Here is a 7,036-nt window from a genome sequence, read left to right as displayed (position 1 = left end):
GCTGAACACCACTGTATTGTATTGTTCAGGTAACTTAGGCGCACCCTCTGGAGAGGTAGTTTTCCTTTTTATATGAATTGAGCTCACTAAGTGCTATTATTTACAAGTCTGACAGGTGCAGACTAGTTGAAGAGACAGATATTCAGATACAAGGGAATCCGGGTTTCTGACCAGTACACCTCTATAGTTGGGTGGGAAACACTGAAAAGCGTTTCTGAAAATTCCCGAGGCATCTGTCGGGGATCGAACCTCAGACCCCTGGATTGGAAAGCCAGTGTGCAAACCACTGAGCTAATCCGCCCACCCACATCTATCTCTCTATATATACTGCATCACGCCTCTTTTCGAGTGTTACGTGCAGCTGCGCCCATGTACAAGAAGTTTTAAAATAAAATGGACAGGGGAATAAAAGTAATATACGATGTGTACTTGCAAGCATGAAATACAGTTGATAGTGTTAAAAACAAAAAGGATTTACAGATAAAAGCAGTTTAAAAACAGGTCTATAATGTTAAGCATTGTGTGCAATTTTGGTCACACCCTGCTTAAATTGGTTCAGGGTGGGGGCTTGCACAAGTTGTGCTGGAAGGGAATGATAGGAGTGGGGATGCATATGTCTTTGTTAAGACTCAAAACAAGAGCAGCTAACGCTTCTGAGATTTAATGATAATAAGATCAAAACATACAAAACGGATATGACGTTCACATGTATACACAAATACGTGACGTTAAAAGACGTCGCGTAATACTGACGTACATATTAGCGCCTTAAGATATAACATCTCTCCACTTCTTTAAAAAATTCAAAATTAGAAATAACAAGAATTAAGAAATAATGAAATGATTAACAAATATAAAAGTTACCTAATTTAACTAATTAAAATTGAAATCCAGTTTACGTGAATTAAAATTTAAAACTTCTGCACTTAATGTTAAAACTTAACTCACATGGTGTCGCCTGCAGAGCGTCTATTCACATTTCATTTAACTGCTATTCACAATCGTTTTAGTGTTACCATAATTATCATTTGCGTTTCTCAATTAAAACTTTTTTTTAAAGTTTCACATGATAGTATTACTATTATAAGTGTCTAGCTCCGATATCTTGCTGGTAATTGTCTGTTCCTCTGTGGAATCTGTCGTCTGGTCATTATCAGCTCACGCCTATGTACATCCGTCTGGTTATTATTTTCCCGTACATCACGTGCCGTCCTCTCTCGTATACGACCCGTCTGATTAGCATTTCCCCGTGCGTCACGTGCCCTCGTTCTCTCCAATATACGTTCCCACTTCTTCTAGTTAAGGTCTTAGGATATAGTGACCCCCAAGATACTTTGCATCAGGAACTGTTTCCAGGACTTGGCCATGGAGTATATACTTTGATCTGAAAGGGGTTTTTGACCTTGTTATGTTCAAAACTGTGCATTTTGAGGGATTAAACTCCATGTACCCCTTACTTTCCCATAACTGTAACCTATTCAAGTCTTGCTGGAGGATGTTTTCTTGGGCAGAAACTGAAACTGAAACTGAATAATTTGATTAAACGCCTATTTTTATACAATGATATATTCAATGCCGTTGTACATAATAATAATAATAATAATAATAGTTATTATAACAATATTAATAATGACAATAATAATAATAACAGCCTTATTGTAATAAACAGTCATGACCGCACCCTTCCCCTTGAGGTCATTTTACCCCCATTGCCAATACCAGTGCTTAAAGCATCTGGTACGCACAGACGAGCTGCATATAGAGGTTTAAACCCCCCGGTTAATGGTGCCATCATATACTATTTAAGAAAGAAATACTACACACTACCCTACCTATAGAGCCTTACCAACAAGTGCGTTTATTAAACAAACCTTGGAGATATAAATGTTGGAATATAAAACCTTTTAAAAAAATTTAAGAACTATCACCTGCTGTTTTTGCATGATAAACAGCTATCAAAAATTTTAAACAATGCCGCAAAATCTCTGAAATACAGTGTCTTAAGATTTCTTTTGAATTTGTCAAAAGTGATTTACTTTTGCGTAGTTCTAACGGCAGTCCATTCCAAAGTTTTGGAAAACTTCTATCATTGAATGTTTTGCACTTGTTGTATGGAACAACATAACGACAATCAGAATTTTCAGACGATCTCAAACCTTGTCTACTAGGAATATACTCTGTAAGCAATTCTGTTAAGTACAGAGGTGCTCTGCCAGTGTGACAGCTATACATGAAAGAAAGTATCTTGAACTCAATTCTTGCTTTCACCGGCAACCAATGTAAGTGGTACAATGCTTGTTTAGAACTGTCAAATTTCCTCCTGTTAAGTTTTGCGCACATGTTTTGAATACGTTGCATCTTACGTACCTCACAGTTAGCTACACCATATAGTATGACATTGTAATAATCCAGATGTGAAATAACTAGAGACAAAACTAAAATTTTAGTGGCTGCTTTTGTTCGGATGTTCTTAATTCGTAGGTAATTCAACCTGGCTGTACGACAATTGCGATTTACATGATCTTTAAAGTTCAAGGTTTCGTCAAGAAATGCACCGAGATATCTAATTGTACTTTCACGTTTGACACCATCACCAGCAATGTTAATGGAATTTGTAAAACATTTGTTCAATTGAGGTCTGCTACCAAACATAATAAATTCAGTTTTTGGAAGTGTTCATTTTCAGTTTGTTTCTGTTCATCCAGTCATTGATTATAACTGCGCACCTTCAAGGTCTCCGATTGCTTGTGATTCTACGGAAACAGATGTAGGACGAAAGCTTTTATTTACTATATGATCATCATCAAAACCGTAGACTGATATGGATTTTGGAATGACATCAAAAAGAGTTCCAGCATAGGCGAGATACAGCAGAACTATTTACAGTTAAATAGACAGCAGTGTCATTGGCGAATAATCGGACCTGTGAAATCAGATTTTCAGGCAGATCATTTATATAGAGTAAGAACAGAAGAGGGCCTAGGACGGAGCCCTGTGGGACTCCGGACGTTACTGGAACTTCATCTGATGCTTCACCATTCTCAAGGACGGATTGGCGCCTGCCAATCAAGAAAGACATGATCCATAGCAACGTTGTGCCCTGAACAAGAGGTTACATGGCAGCAAAAAGGTATTTTATGTGATTCTTGCGCATGATGGTTTCATATTGATCGCCAGGGTATCGGAAACTCGACATATGATAAACTATCAGACTCACAGTTTAGTTGGTATTGCCAGCTCTGTGGGAGCAGTAGTTATTCCTCATCTTTAGTCGAATCTTTAGACTCCCTAAGTGACACCAACATTTATAACCATCTCACTTGCAACAGCTCTAAAATCCAATCAAACTATAGCGACAGTGTCCATAAGATCTATATACGGCACCCTAAATTATAAACATCTAACTCCCCAGGCAACATCCACTCCCTACTCCAAATCCCCAAAAAACAAAAACAAAAAACAAAAACTCAAAAGTGACGAACGTACCACTGTTTTAAACATCAACTGCAGATCAGTCAAAAACAAAATCCCTGACCTACATCAAGTAATTGAGCAAACCAAACCAGACATCATCTGCTGCACAGAAACTTGGCTTAAACCTGAAATCAATACCTCAAAAAATTTTCTACCCAGTTTAAATTATAATGTATATAGGGATGATCGGACCCATAGCCGTTGGGTGGGGGCGGAGTGCTGATAGCCATCTAAAAAACTTGCATAGTCAGGAACAACCAGATCTGAAAACTGATTGCAATCTATGTTGGGCAGGAATTACCATCCAAGGAGTACGTTCCATTTTTGTTGGATCATACTATAAGCCCCATGAGGATAATGCAGAATCCCTACATCAGCTCTGGTCATCCATGAACCTCATTCCTAAAAAACAGCACTGTATGGTTACTGGGTGATTTTAACATGCCTGACATCGATTGGGATAATGAAAGTGTAAAATCAGACTGCAAACATAAGGAGCTATATACCAACTTTCTAGAACACATGGTTAATATGAATTTAGAACAAGTGGTAAACATACCAACCAGAAATCAAAATGTGTCAGATCTATTTTTTTACAAATATGCCATCAACAATTCAAAATGTTAAAACGCTACCAAGTTTGGCAAATTCAGATCATGATATTGTTTTTCAAGAAATCCAGTTGAACAGAGGTCGTCCCTTCCAAACTAAAAGGAAAAATTTCTGCTATAAGAAAGCAAACTGGTCAAAACTAAAACAAGAACTGAGAAAGTTTAGTAAAGATTTCAAGTCTGACCATTATCCAGATCATGACTAGGCCTGGAATGTATTCAAAGTCAAATTAAATTGCCCGTGCTCAGAAAACATCCCAGTTAAATGCACTAAAGCCAGACAAGACCTCCGCTGGATTACCCCGCAAATTACAAGTATCACAAGACGACGAGACAAACTGTATTCCAAAATAAAAAAAACAGAAGTAAAAATGACTCCGGGTTACTCTCCAAATTTAAGTCTATTAAAGCTACCATCCAAAAACAAATTCGCAGTTCTTACTGGTTATACGTGGAACCTAACATTTTTAAGGAGACTCAGAGCCAGGCCGAAATGAGAAAGTTTATAGCTTTGTCAAACACAATAAAACTGAACACTGTGGAGTTTCACTCCTGAAGTCTGGTGGAATAATCTTCATAGATCCCATTGGCAAGTCAAATATACTAAACATTCAATTCAAATCTGTATTCTCCAGCGCCCAAACACTCAGCTTGAAACATACTTTTTCAAGTCTGCTAAAAAAAAAACAAAGAAAAATATCAAACAGGGAATGCCACGCACCAAAAACGCAGCCTCCCCAAAACGAACCCCCAGCACGCAGACGCGCGCACCACACACACATACACACACACATGCACACACACACACACACCCAAAGCCAACACATAAGGACAAAACGAACAACACACACGCACACAAAGCCAACACATAAGACGAAACGAACAAACAAAGGAACACAGTGGGGCACCGCCTTGGAACGGTCAGTGGCAAAAACACCACTGGGGAGCTTAAACCCATCAGAAAACCACACGCCCCTGTAAATATTACAGTTGAAGGTATTGATAAGTTGCTGTGTGGTCTTTCCCCTAATAAAGCAAGTGACCCTGACCAGATCTCACCCCGCATCCTAAAAGAACTGCACTCAGAAGTAGCACCCATCCTGTGTGAAATCTTCTGGTTCTCTCTTCATACAGGTATGGTCCCTCATGACTGGAAACAAGCTACAATTGCTCCAGTGTTTAAGAAAGGCCCTAAATCCAAACCCAGCAATTACAGGCCAAATTTACTCACCCGGATTGTTTCCAAACTCGATGAACTATCTTGATGAACATAGTATTCTTAGCCCCCTCCAACATGGTTTTAGGTCAAAGCGAAGCTGTGAGACCCAACTGGTCAGTTTTACACAAGAAGTTTTTGATAATCTTGAGAAAAGTCAACAGACAGATGTAATTGTAATGGATTTCTCAAAAGCCTTTGATAAAGTATACCATCACAAGTTCATCCACAAACTTTGTAAATTTGGTGTAAATTCAGAAACTCTAAATTGGATCAAGTCGTTTTTGCAAAACCGTTCGCATAGAGTGGCAGTAGATGGTCACCTATGTGATGAGCTTACTGTATTATCGGGTGTCCCACAGGGCTCTGGTATTGGTCCTTGCCTTTTCTTTGCATATATTAATGACTTTTTGGGGGTTCGTTTTGAGGAGGCTACGCTTTTGGTGCGTGGCATTCCACGTTTGATATTTTTCTTTGTTTTTTTTGCCTGAATACATCAAAAGTAAGGCCCAACTATTTTCAGACGACACCATAATCTACTTAACAATTAGCTCCGAAACAGACGTAACACAAATGATAAACTATCTCTACTGGAAAACTCTAGAACATCGAAGGGCCAATAACTCTCTCATATTCCTTTATAAAACTCAACACCAGCTTGTTTATGTTGACCATGATCACCCCATACCCACTAGAAATTGCAACTTCTTCATACCCCAGTCTCGAACTCAGTATCACCTGAACTCCTTTTTTCCTAGAACTATACGTTACTGGAACAGTCTAGCTAGTCATATTCAGTCCAGTCCCAGCCTCAATATCTTTACCCAGAGGCTAGTGACGGTCAATCCTTAGCTCATAACTTACTATTTTTATTTTAAACCTTTGCATCCTATTTTTACCCGACTGTAAAAAAGATTTGTATCTTTGCATCTTCGCCTATAAAAGTCCTAGAGAATAGACTCGGCATCTGTTTACCAAACGCTTAGAATGTAGGCTAGGCATCCAGTCCCAAACGGCTGAACACTGCCTTCAAAATGAGGTGTTTCCTTTAATTAAGCATACAATAAACACTATTATTGCAATCTTATAAAACTTAACTAAACTGAGGGGCCTCTGTGGCCGAGTGGTTAAGGTCGCTGACTTCAAATCATTTGCCCCTCACCGATGTGGGTTCGAGCCTCACTCTTCATGTGAGGAAGCCATCCAGTAGTTCCAGCTGGCTTACGGAAGGTCGGTGATTCTACCCAGATGTCCGCTCATGATGAAATAATGCACGAATGGGCACATGGGGTCTTCCTCCACCATCAAAGCTGGAAAGTCGCCATATGACCTATAATTGTGTTGGTGCGACGTTAAACCCAACAAAAAAAATAAATAATAACTAAACTGAAATTTCCATTCTTTGTAAGAGGGCCATTTCAGTAGTGCCCTTTCTCAATAGCATTGCGTTTTCCTTTACTCATCTGCGTTCCAGAATCCCTGTGTAACATTCTATCGAAATAGGTATATTTCTATTGCATGCTACATAAAAATAGCAGCATAAGAATTTTATGTCTGAAAAAGAGACATTAAGAAGCAAAAAGGAGTAAATGCAGAGTGTTGTATTTTTTGCAGTGTAGCTTTCTTATGTAAAGAACAAAACCCCTTTTTCTTTTTTCTATAGTAACGATTAGTCCTTTTTGGGAATATAAGTCTCTGAAAATCTAATATTAATTTAGTGGTATTTAACCTCTGC

Source organism: Mercenaria mercenaria, chromosome 1 (assembly GCF_021730395.1).
Source record: "Mercenaria mercenaria strain notata chromosome 1, MADL_Memer_1, whole genome shotgun sequence".
Lineage (NCBI taxonomy): Eukaryota > Metazoa > Mollusca > Bivalvia > Venerida > Veneridae > Mercenaria > Mercenaria mercenaria.
The sequence above is the reverse complement of the archived record's forward strand: the minus strand, read 5'-3'. Positions refer to the sequence as shown.